The sequence below is a fragment of the Eubalaena glacialis genome, chromosome 1 (assembly GCF_028564815.1).
Source record: "Eubalaena glacialis isolate mEubGla1 chromosome 1, mEubGla1.1.hap2.+ XY, whole genome shotgun sequence".
Classification (NCBI taxonomy): domain Eukaryota; kingdom Metazoa; phylum Chordata; class Mammalia; order Artiodactyla; family Balaenidae; genus Eubalaena; species Eubalaena glacialis.
In genome coordinates, this window is record NC_083716.1 from 194,632,834 (window position 1) to 194,646,983 (window position 14,150).

Consider the following 14,150-nt stretch of genomic DNA (forward strand, 5'->3'; position numbering starts at 1 on the left):
TTAGTGAGGTTGAGCTTCTTTTAAATGATTATAGGCCATTACTATTTTTTCTTTTGTGATTTGTTTATTCATATTTTGGCTTCTTTCCATTGAGTTTTTTCTTTAATAGAAGAATTTTACGTATTTTAAAATATAATTTAAACCTTTATTATATACACTACAAATATTTACCCAGCCTTTTTATTTATCTTTTACATTGCTTTATAATATATATTGTTGTATAGATATTTTTATTTTAACACAAGCTAATGTATCTGTCTTGCTTCTTAGAGTCTGCATTTGGAGTGTTATTTGATATGACCTCCAATCACATACCTCAAAATTAAGATTATATCTCTCAGTTCTGCAGGTAATGTTATACAGGTTTTTAAACAAATATTTGAATCTTTAATTTAACTGAAATTCATTTTTATTTTGTGAATATTTTAGGGTAGGGATTTAACTTTACAGTTTTCTCTAGATGAAAGTCAGCCAAATATCCCAACACAATTTAATGTCTTCTCCATTTTTTTTTTTTTAAATCCGGAACAGTTCAGGGGGACATATAGCATGGGCCTATCTGAGAATGGTTATGGATGAAGGGGAAAACAACACAGATTCTTTTGGGAATGAGAGTACAAGAGGTTAGAAAGAGATGGCACTTGCAGGGTATTACAGTTAGGTGAGGTTTGGTTGGTTTCATCGGGTCCGTTTCCTAAATGAGCTGGGACACTTTAGTCTCACACATATTCAGTTAAGACCTAGAAGCAAGTCAATTCTTTTCTCTTGATCGCAGAAGTGTGTGCCTGAGAAGACAGACAGCTCTGATGTTGCAGCAACAAGAGAACGAGTTTGAGTGTTCTGGATCGGTGCACACATGTGGTGGGCATGGCTGGTGGCAAGTAACAAGAAACAGGCCTGCAGCTCCCGTGCCCTGTGGTGGATAGTGATGTCTGCAGGCTGCATGTAAGCCTCAAGCATTTTTGGGGTGGCTGGCCAGACTGTCTCCCTACATGAGTCAGAAAGAACAGACCCAGCTGAATACATTAAATAAATTCATTCCATAAAATTTATAGGTATGTATTCGGCTAAGATGTCTGAAAGAGGGATGAGAGTAGATTGCGGTCAAATAATGAGTAAATAAGGTGTATCCCATAAATGAAGCTGTAATAACTTCTATTCATCAATGTAAATACTGCTTATGTTCCCACCAACATTTGGAATACCTTCTTAAGAGAATAAATTGCTTGTAAACCAAAGCATATTTTCTTTTCCCAAATTGCAGACTACAAAAGATTTCTAATTCATTTATTTAACTTAATTTTTGATTCATTGCTAAAATTTAGTGTCATATTTTAATTTTAATATTGTTTAGTATCATATGTAAAAAATTACCTAGGAAATTTAAACGTTTTTATAATGTGTGATAAAAAACTATAGTTTAAAATATTTAGAAATTTTCATTTTATAGAACTACAGACCCAAAGAGATTATTATCTCACCGCCCTTAATCTTAGCACCTGAGTTTACTAAAATTCAACATCACAAATCTAAATTAATATAAGTTTATCTCTGTCTTCTTAGGTACAGTCTTGAATCGTCAAGTTATCTTCATGTCAAGAAGCAATAGTTACAAATCCAATTTAGCACAATGAGTGACTTTTAACTTTATCCTATTGATGTAAATATCATGGTGTACTGGGAGTGGAAGAGAAAATTGTGGCAGAATCAGATACAGCAAAAAACAACCAATAATGCAGCAGGAAATTTGCAAATATTGAGTGAGAAGGAGAAGATTTTAAGTGCCTCGTCTCCAGCCTTCTTGATATACAAATTGACAAACTGAGGCACGTAAAGATAAAGTGAGTTGCCTGTAAAGCGTAGCTAATTTGTCCAGAGCTGAGACAAGGGCCCAGGTCCCTGAAGTCTACTACTCCAGCATTTTTTTTCTGATATTTACCTACCTGTTTAGGTGTAATATATTCCAATTTTTGAATTTAAATAATGTTTTATTGATACTCCTTATTGTAGAAAATATTTTAGAGTTCAAGGAAAGAATGAGTTCTAGAGACAGATGGTATAGAGCAAATCCTAACTATTGTTTCCTAGTCATATGACTATGGCATGACACTTGATCTCTCTAAGCGTCTCTTTCTCCCATTGGCAAAAATGGGAATTATTATTTTATCTACCACAAAATCCGTCGTAGGCCTCAAATGAAGTAATCTGTTTTAAAGGACTTATATTAGTACCCCAAATCTGTTGATCACTGATCTATTTCATCACAGTCTCAAACTTTGTTAGTCAATGTGACTGTTCTCTAGCACTTCTTGTTTTTAATTGTATTCAGTTTATCCTATATAATGTTCTCTGACTCATTCTTGAAATTAGCATATACCTCAACTCAGATAAATGCTTTTTCATGAATCCACAGGGAGGATCCATTTTCCTTTGAAAATTACAATTTAATATAACATTGTTTTACACATGTTAGGAAGAGACACATTGAACCCATGTTAGTCATTCAGTGAATATTTATGAACTTGCCTTTCAGTAAAAGAGGATATCACTTGCACATATTTAGACCTGAAATAAAATCCTGGGATGTATATGCACCACACCCAGATTCTGAAACATGGTGCACATGTATAATATATTATATATCTTTGGAATTCTTTGATTTAGCATATATGTGATTTCATAATTTATTTAATTTTGTGAATTTTTCCAAATTTATTTTTAATTAGTTGTGATTTTCTTATATGTAAAACCACTTTTACAACTGTGGGAAACATCTACGTATACTTCTGAAATTTATAATCTGATAATTTGGTTCAAAAAAAATTTGTCTCTTAAAAAAAACTGTCCTTACAAAAGACCCCGAAGAGCAAAACCAGTCTTGAGGGGAAAAAACAGAGCTGGAGGAATCAGACTTCCTGACTTCAGACTATACTATAAAGCTACAGTAATCAAGGCAACATGGTACTGGCACAAAAACAGAAACATAGATCAATGGAACAAGATAGAAAACCTGGAGATAAACCCATGCACCTATGGTCAACTAATCTATGACAAAGGAGGCAAGGATATACAATGGAGAAAAGACAGTCTCTTCAATAAGTAGTGCTGGGAAAACTGGACAGCTACATGTAAAAGAAAGAAATTAAAGCACTCCCTAACACCATACACAAAAATAAACTCAAAATGGATTAGAGACCTAAATATAAGACTGGACACTATAAAACTCTTAGAGGAAAACATAGGAAGAACACTCTTTGACATAAATCACAGCAAGATCTTTTTTGATCCACCTCCTAGAGTAATGGAAATAAAAACAAAAATAAACAAATGGGACCTAATGAAACTTCAAAACATTTGCACAGCAAAGGAAACCATAAACAAGACGAAAAGACAACCCTCAGAATGGGAGAAAATATTTGCAAATGAATCAACGGACAAAGGATTAATCTCCAAAATATATAAACAGCTCATGCAGCTCAATATTAAAAAAGCAAACAACCCAATCCAAAAATGGGCAGAAGACCTAAATAGGCATTTCTCCAAAGAAGACATACAGATGGCCAAGAAGCACATGAAAAGCTGCTCAACATCACTAATTATTAGAGAAATGCACATCAAAACTACAATGAGGTATCATCTCACACCAGTTAGAATTGGCATCATCAGAAAATCTACAAACAACAAATGCTGGAGAGGGTGTGGAGAAAGGGGAACCCTCTTGCACTGTTGGTGGGAATGTAAATTGATACAGCCACTATGGAGAACAGTATGGAGGTTCCTTAAAAAACTAAAAATAGAATTACCATATGACCCAGCAACCCCACTACTGGGCATATACCCAGAGAAAACCACAATTCAAAAAGACACATGCACCCCAATGTTCATTGCAGCACTATTTACAATAACCAGGTCATGGAAGCAACCTAAATGCCCATCAACAGACAAATGGATAAAGAAGTTGTGGTACATATATACAATGGAATATTACTCAGCCATAAAAAGGAACGAAATTGGGTCATTTGTTGAGATGTGGATGGATCTACAGACTGTCATACAGAGTGAAGTAAGTCAGAAAGAGAAAAACAAATATCGTATATTAACACATATATGTGGAACCTAGAAAAATGGTACAGATGAACTGGTTTGCAGGGAAGAAATTGAGACACAGACGTAGAGAACAAATGTACGGACACCAAGTGGGGAAAGCGGCAGTGGGGTGGTGGTGGTGGTGTGATGAATTGGGCGATTGGGATTGACATGTATACACTGATGTGTATAAAATGGATGACTAATAAGAACCTGCTGTATAGAAAATATACATATATATTATTCAAGTCATCTAAAAAAAACCCCAAAAAACTGTCCTTGCCAGGTACTATGGTAGATGTTAGAGATAAAAGAAAGCAAAAACAGTTTCTCGAAATGCTTACAGATATGATAGTTTATATATATCTTATTAGAGACAAATGCTTATCTATCTAGGATGTGTAGGGAAAGAGCTATTCTAAACTAGTAATGTGAACGGTTTTGATTCTGTGTTTCTAAATTAGTAAAGTTGACTTGACTTACCTGCAAATTCTTAGTTTTCTGCACATGAAACTCAAGATAGAAAGTTAGCATAGAGAGGTGACATGGTTAACAGCCTGGGTTCTGCAATCAGACATATTTGGTTGCAATGACTCCTTATTCACTATTTATGTGGGTAAACTGGGCAAATTACCTACCTTCTTCAATACTCAGTGTTCACATAGTGAAAGTACACATTGGATTTCTATGTGGATCAAGTTAGAAGTGATAAGGCATGCAAAAATCTTAGCACAGTGTCTGACACATATAATGTTTATTTTTGTACCTTAATTTTTATTCTTTTGTGTACTTCTCAAATCACTAGTAAATAAGACTAGACATTCTTATAAAAATAAAAATCTTTTCAGTGGCCTCACACAAAACATAACATATTCTTGACACATACTTCATTTTCATGATTGACATAAATTCATGGAAATCTTCATAAGCAACTGGATAGTACACGATTAGAAAAAATAGTGACCTTTTGAACTTACATTCTTAATATTCCTAATTACAAAATATTCTTTTGTTTCTAAGAATATAGTCAATGCAGTTATTGTTTTTTTTTAATGTGGTTGTTAATTTTATAAAATATTTTCCAAATTCTTTTACAGGAAATAATAGAAAGAGCTCTGTTTATTTGTGTAAGTTTGAATACAAGTAGGGTTTCTTGCCAGTGACACAAAATAGAATGCCATTGTGTTTAACAGCATGCAGGCCATTATTCGAGGAAGAACATAAATGGATCAGAAATCCTACTGGATGAAAATGTTAAATATCATCCTGTATAATAATGACTGTTCAAAATCTGCTTTTAAAACATGTATAACTTAAGCCTGACAATGGTAAACTTGCTTAAGAATTAACTAAATAATGTGCCATCTGAAGCAAGTAATTTTCTCGCTATCCAAATCATTTCTTCTATAACTTCAACAGATCGATATAAAGCTGATGCCATAAAAGAAAAACAATTCTAATTATTATTTTTAAAGTTATTTATTTCTTGTTAATTTGATATGAGTTGGATTATTTAAGGCTGAAAATTCATTTTTATTCTTGTTCTTTGTAATATATGAGGACTTATGAAAACTTCTAAAATTCTAAATTACATTATGACAAAATATTTTACTTCATAGCCATAGTGTGCTCTTTGATTCAGAAACAATGGAGTTCTAGGACTGAAGTAGGTGAAGTGGGTTGGGACAAGGAAGGGGATGAAAAGAAAACATGAATTAAACAAAAGATAACATATCTTTTAAAAATTATTTTAAATATTTATCACACTTCTGGATTTTATTTTTATTACATTTCAAAGAAATACTTAGTAGTACTATCTGGATATCCAAAGCTCCTTTTATATCACAATTTCTTTAGGACTTTGTGAATATATCCAACAGACTTAGACCTCAGGAATGATGATAAACAAAAGCGCAAATATTAATTTGGACATGGTTTATGACATTCAAAGTATAACCAAGCTATGAAAAATATTAATTCTATACTTTATTGAGATAGTAATGTTTATTCTACAATGTATCAAAGAAAGTTGGATTATGTATTTAATCAAATTTTCCACAAGGAATTTTTGAAATTTTAAATTAAAAAATACAATGCAGTCCCTCAAAAATATAATTTTTCAGGCTTATTAGGGAATGTTGGTATAGTGGCAGAGTTATTTAATAATATAAAAATATCAGTATAAAATTATGCATAGAAAAGAGAAGTCTAATAGTAAGGATCAGATTCTTCACATTAAGAAGCTACAAACAAAATGGAAAATTAAATTTAAAGTAAGTATAAGAAAAGAAATGATGTAGAAAATAGAAATATGGCAAACAATAAGGAAAAATAATAAAACTAAAAGACAAATTGTTGAGAACTTTAATAAAATTGACAACCCCCTCCCTAGACTGATCAAGGAAAAAAAAAAAGAAGAAATGAAAACATCCAATGTAAAAAATGAAAAAAATTAGAATACTTCCCAACTCGTTTTATAAGCCTAATCCTGATGAAAAACCTGACAAAGATACTACAAGAAAAGGAAATTACAGAATGATATTCTTCATGAACAAAGATGCAAATATTCTTAATAAAATATTGGCAAATTAAAACCAGAAATATAGTAAAAGTACAATACTTTATGATCAAAAGGCTATATCCCAAGGATTTGAAGTTAGTTGATTTGAATATCAATCTATGAAATGAAAGACATTAGCAGAAAATTGGGAAAAAGCATATGATCATCTAAAAATATGAAAGGAAAAGCATTTGACAAATCTGAAAGCCATTCATGGTTAAAAGTTCTCAGCAAACTAAGAACAGAAGGGCATTTTTGCAGCCTAACATAGAACCACGATAAAAAACTCATAGCTGAGAAAGCAGTTTCCAATTCTACATGTAAGGAGCTTGGAAGTCTCCACTCCATCCTAACAATAAGTAAAAAGCTGAACAGACTGAGTAATCAAAAACTCTTGTTGGATCCATAGAAAGCAGAGGACACAGGGCAAAGTGCTGCCCCCAAGACTGGAGAAGGGAGTCATGGCTTATCAGACCAGGGACTCACAAGAAGAAACCCCCACAGGAACTAGGGCCAGAAAGAAAATCCGAAATGGTAATTGATGCATTGCTGGAGACTCAGTGTGGGCAGGTCTGAGGGTTAAAAATTCCAGGGGACCCAGTCATAAGGGGAAACCCACAATTTTATAACACTTATCTCCTGGAGCTTACCAGGTTTCCATAAGTAAATATAAGTAACATAAGTAAATATCTGAGAAAGATCCCCTTGTATTTCCAGCAAGAGACAAGGAAAAGGAACCATTTTGATATACACCATAGCACTCTGTTCTTAAAAAGGGCTGTCATCAAGGGAAGCAAGTTAACCAGAGCCTAGCCCACTGGGGTTTCATCACAGCCTAACTGACATGGAGGAAAGAAAATACCCAACTCTAACCTACTCTATACATCCTGTCCCAACTGAAGGAGGAGGAAAAAACTGAGAAACTCTTGTGAAGTTTACTGTCCAGAGCATAGGCTCACTAAAAGACTGAGACCTATCTACATATGCATAATGAGAATACCAGAGAAGAAGAAAGAGAGAAAGCAAGAGAAAAAATATTTGAAGTAACAATGACTGAGAGTTTCCCCTAAATTAATGTCAGACACCAAACTATAGATCCAGGAAGCTCAAAGAAAACCAAGCAGGATAAATGCAAACAAAAAGCAAACAAACCAAAGAAACACACTACCCCTAGGCATGTTATTTTCAAATTACAGAAAATCAAAGATAAATACAAATCCTGAAAAAAGTCAGAGGACAAAAACACCTCTCATATAGAAGAACAAACAAAAGTATTACATCTGACTTCTCAGAAATCATGCAAGCAAGAAGAGAATGAGATGAATAAAGTGTTGAGAGAAAAACCCCACCAACCTAGAATTCTGTATCCTTCAAAAGGGAAGGAAAATAAAGACTTACTCAGACAAACAAAAATTGAGGGAGTCTGTCTCCAGTAAACATGCCTTGCAAGAAATGTTAAGAGAGTACTTTAGAGACGAAGAAAATAATTTAGGTCAGAAACTTGGATTTACATAAAATAAGGAAGACCATCCAAGAAGGAAAAGTGAAGGTAAAATAAAAACTTTTATTTTTCTTATTTTTAATTAACCTAAAATATAACAGTTTATTCAAAATAATAATACCTACAATGTATTTGATCATGTGTGTGTGTGTATATATCTCATATATATGTATAATTATATACATATATATGTGTTTATATATAAGTGAAATGAATTATAGTAATAACACAACTGACAGGAAGGAGGAATTAAGATTGTTTTGTTAGCATAAGTTATGTACATTATCCATGAAGTCCACTGTATTTGAAAGTGGACTTAGATTAGCTGTAAGTGAATATTGCAATCTCTAGGGCAACCACTAAAGAAGTAAGAAAGGAAGTATAACTGATATTCTAAGAATGGAGAAAAATGAAATCATATAAAATGTCCATTTTGGAATTCCCTGGTGGTCCAGTGGTTACGACTCTGTGCTTTGATTGACGGGGCCAGGGTTCAGTCCCTGGTCTGGGAACTAAGATCCCCCAAGCTGTGCAGCACAGCCAAAAAAAATTTTTTTTTAATTAAAAAAAATAAAATGTCCAATTAAAACCCACAGAAATGCAGAAAGAGTGGAAGACAAAAATAGGAACAAAGAACAAGGGCAACAAATAGAAATGAGTAATGAATATGGTAGATATTACTCCAGTTATGTCAAATAATCACTTTGCATGTCTGGTCTAAATGCACCAAATATAAGATAGAGAATATCAGAGTGGATCAAAAAACAAGACCCTACTGTATGTTGTATACAAGATACCCACTTTAAAGACACATATAGATTACAAGTAAATAGATGGAGAAAAAATATACCATGCTAACACTAATCAAAAGTAAGCAGGAGTAGCTCTATTAGTTTCAGACACAGCAGTCTTCAAAGCAAGGAAAGTATCATGAATAAAGGAGAGCATTACATAATGATAAAAGGGTCAATTCTCCAAGAAGACATAACAATCCTTAACATGGACATGCCTAACAACAGAACATTGAACTATGTGAGATAAAAACTGGTAGAATTGCAAAGAGAAATAGATAAATCCAGTATCAATTCTGGAGATTTCAAAACTCTTCTCTCAGAAACGGATGGCACCTAGAGGGGTAGGATAAGGAGGGTGGGAGGGAGGGAGATGCAAGAGGGAAGAGATATGGGGATATATGTATATGTATAATTGATTCACTTTGTTATAAAGCAGAAAGTAACACACCATTGTAAAGCAATTATGCTACAGTAAAGATGTTTTAAAAAAAAGAAAAAGAAACGGATGGCAGGAAGAAAACAGTAAGGACATAGTTAAACTCAACAACACTGTCAGTCAAGTGGATATCATGGACCTCTACTGACTATTTCATTCAACAACAGGGTACACATTCTTCTCAGGCTCACATAGAACATTGACCAAGATAGACCACATTCTGGGTAACAAAATACACTTAACAAATTTAAAGGGATAGAATAGAAATCATACATGTTTGCCCTCAGACTGCAATGGAATTAAACTAGAAATCAATAACAGAAAGATAGCTGGAAAAACTTATAGCTAACCTAGTACTCACTATGTTAAGTATACCCCCTACAGTCAGGACAAAAGTGTATTCACTCACACCACTTCCATTCAAATAATAATTTTTTTCATAGTCTGTTTTTAAACTGCATTATGTGGCAACAACACTTGGGAAGGGGTTCTGGGGTTACAGAAGGAGAAAGATGTGAAAAGGCTCAGTGGATATGCTCCAAGAAACACTTCCCAAATTTAATTATAGCAATCTTGTTTATCTGTTGTATACACTGGAATACTTTGTAAGAGTTATTTTTAAAAGAAAAGTTTTAACTTTAAAAATGTTGGAACTTCATTGGAATTAATAATCTCTTATTAAATATCTCAAATTATGTGATTTGGGTTAAAGATAGTAATCACTAAATAGTTAGACATACAACTTCCAGGAAGAAACAAATTTCTGGCAAGAATCTACATGCTAATTTTTATCTTGTCTAAAATTTTTAGTTAGAACCTCTGTAACAATAAGGAAACCTCTCATTTCAAAATATTCATTTTAGTAATATTCCTGAAATTTGGATGCATCTTGCCTACCACAAGTGGGGTAACTTGTGATATATTTGTTTTTATTTGTATAGTGCAAACTTAGTAATGGATAAAATATATATCCATCTAACAGTCATCCCAGTTATGTTATTTACTTTGATAGCACCACATGGGATGAAATTTGCTGTCAGTTTGAGCAGCAAATTTGTAATTTAAATGCCTCCAAATGTTGTAGCAGTGAGAAAAAGAAAAACTACTGTATACAAAACCAGTTTATTGTTATAAGACAGCAGAATTTCTTGCAATAGATCATAACATTTTCTTAGTTAACTAAGTCTGTGATGGATAGCTCAGCCATTCTAAAGGCAAGAAGAGATCAAGACTTTGTATGTCAAAAGTTACCAGCTGACTTTTAAGAGAAGCCATTAACCTGCCAGAACATACTATTCATTTAGAGGGAAAAACAAAGTTGTTAATTTAACCGAGTATGAAATTCTGATAAAACATTGTTATTCTTCAATGTAACCCAAAATTACAAATTCAATTCAAAATATGATAAAGATCTCATGATTACAAGAACAAAAACTATGAAATATGTCAGTGTGATTTTCAAAAGTAATTCAGAAAATGTTTTATCTTTTGAATATGAAGAAGACCAAGACACAGAATTTGATTGGAATCTGCAAAAGAAAGCAATAAAAACTGTGACAGCCATTACTATAATTGCTCAATTCTAAGAGGCTATAAATGTAACATCTATGAAAAAGCTCCACTCAGATCTCAAATCTCTACTGCAAGGAGCATAATTGACAATGGCCTCATCTGCTGTACTTTGAGATCTATCACTGCATTTGCACAGAAGCCACACTTCCCAGGGGCCACTGTCAACTAATGATTGAGTCAGTCAGAGACTAAGCCAGGACCATTCCTGGGAAATTCTGTCCTCCTCTTATAGGCGATTTTGGCTTGAAGACTCCTTATTGGTTTTTGCTCTATCAGAACTGTGCTGCAGTTTCTTTCCAAACTTTCCTTCCTTGCTTTCCTCCTTCACAAGCTTTGGACCTGCTCCATGGTCTGAAAAATCTCCCATCCTCTTCTGACCCCCAACCCATTTTCCCTCACAGGTCTTTTTCCAATGAATCTCTTACAAGGTTAATCTTGACACAGGGTCTCCTCACAGAATCCAAACTAACACAGTAACTTAAAACTTGGTTGGTAAATGTTTCTTATTATTTCTAAGTTAATTTTTTTAAAGTGCAATTAATATAACATTTATTTCCAGAAAAAAATCTGTTACTGCATTTATCACGTGTCTTATAATTTATAGCTTCTTAGAATTGAGAAATTATATTAATGGGAGTTACAGTTTTCAAAAAATGTAACCCTGTCTTTTGAAATTTTTGTGGAGCTAGCACTAGCCCTCTAACCCATTTTTATGTGAAGTAGAATGTTCTGCCCAAGATTTCTGCAAATTCCCTCGTGCTTATATTTGCATGGTCATTGCTAGCTCTCAGTTACTTCTTCCTCTGTATTCTTGATTTCATTTCTGTCTCTTCTTGCATGGTAGAATTTTCTCTTTCCTTCTTCCTAAGTGAAATATAGAACTCAACTACTTTGATTTCTATTTTTAAAAAAGTACCAATAAGGAGTTTGTATATGCATAATAGAGTTTACAGAGATTTTGGAAATCAGGAGGAGATTATTAAAAAATTAGCATTTACTTGAATATTTGGTAAATTTATTCTTTAAAGTCTTTTGACCAACCTGATACCAGGAATTTTTCACTAGCCTATTTCCTCTTCACATTCTGAGTTAGTCAGCAATTTATACAGAAATACTATGTAATAACATCAGGATCTTGATCAATTACAACACAATATATTTTTCTCCTTCATAGGTCTAATTTGGTTATCGTTTAGTTGATCCTGGCTGGGTTTACCTGGATTTACCTGTACTACAGATTGGGATTCTTATCATTGTGGGAACAGCAGCTACCAAGGGTGGGTTCTTCTTTCTTTTGGCCATGTCACATGGCTTGCGGGATCTTAGTTCCCTGACCAGAGATTGAACCCACACCCTTGGGCAGTGAAAGTGGGGAGTCCTAACCACTGCTAGGGAATTCCCTAAGGGTGAGTTCTTTTCTTAGTGAATTGTGGAAACTCAGGAGGCCAAGATGAATGTTATACATAAAGCCTTAAAAATAAGTATAAATCCTTGCCTAGTGTATCCCATACAGGATGAAACCAAGGAGAAACACACCACGACACATATTAATCAAACTATCAAAAATTAAATACAAAGAAAAAATATTAAAAGCAGCAAGGGAAAAGAAACAAATAACATACAAGGGAATCCCCATAAGGTTACCAGCTGATCTTTCAGCAGAAACTCTGCAAGCCAGAATGGAGTGGCAGGACATATTTAAAGTGATGCAAGGGAAAAACCTACAACCAAGATTACTTTACCCAGAAAGGATCTCATTCAGAGTCGACGGACAAATTAAACCCTTTGCAGACAAGCAAAAGCAAAGAGAATTCAGCACCACCAAACCAGCTTTACAACAAATGCTAAAGGAACTTCTCTAGGCAATGAAGACAAGAGAAGGAAAAGACCTACAATAACAAACCCTAAACAATTAAGAAAATAGTAATAGGAACATACATATCGATAATTACCTTAAGTGTAAATGGATTAAATGCTCCAACCAAAAGAAATAGACTGGCTGAATGGTTACAAAAACAAGACCTGCATATATGTTGTCTACAAGAGACCCACTTCAGACCTAAGGACACTTACACACATACAGACTGAAAGTGAGGGGATGGAAAAAGATATTCCATGCAAATGGAAATCAAGAAAGCTGGAGAAGCAATTCTCATATAAGACAAAATAGACTTTAAAATAAAGACTATTACAAGAGACAAAGACAGACGCTCTATAATGATCAAGGGATCAATCCAAGAAGAAGATATAACAATTGTAAATATTTATGCACTCAATATAGGAACACCTCAGTACATAAGGCAAACGCTAACAGCCATAAAAGGAGAAATCGACAGTAACACAATAATAATAGGGGACCTTAACACTCCACTTTCACCAATGCACAGATCATTCAAAATGAAAATAAATAAGGAAACACAAGCTTTAAATGACACATTAAACAATATGGACTTAATTGATATTTATAGGACATTCCATTCAAAAACAACAAAATACATTTTCTTCTCAAGTGCTCATGGAACATTCTCCAGGATAGATCATATCTTGGGTCACATATCAAGCTTTAGCAATTTAAGAAAATTGAAATCATATCAAGTATCTTTTCCAAACACAACGCTATGAGACTGGATATAAATTACAGTAAAAAAAAAAAAAACTGTAAAAAATACAAACACATGGAGGCTAAACAATACACTACTAAATAACCAAGAGATCACTGAAGAAACAAAAGAGGAAATCAACAAATGCCTACAGACAAATGATAATGAAAACACGACCATCCAAAACCAGTGGGATGCAGCAAAAGCAGTTCTAAGATGGAAGTTTATAGCAATACAATGCTACCTCAATAAAAAAGAAACAAATAAACAACCTAACCTTACACCTAAAGCAATTAGAGAAAGAAGAACAAAAAAAAACCCATCAAAGTTAGCAGAAGGAAAGAAATCATAAAGATCAGATCAGAAATAAATGAAAAAGAAATGAAGGAAACAATAGCAAAGATCAATAAAACTAAAAGCTGGTTCTTTGAGAAGATAAACAAAATTGATAAACCATTAGCCAGCCTCATCAAGAAAAAAAGGGGGAAGACTCAAATCAATAGAATTAGAAATGAAAAAGGAGAAGTAAAAACTGACACTACAGAAATACAAAAGATCATGAGAGATTATGACAAGCAACTCTATGCCAATAAAATAGACA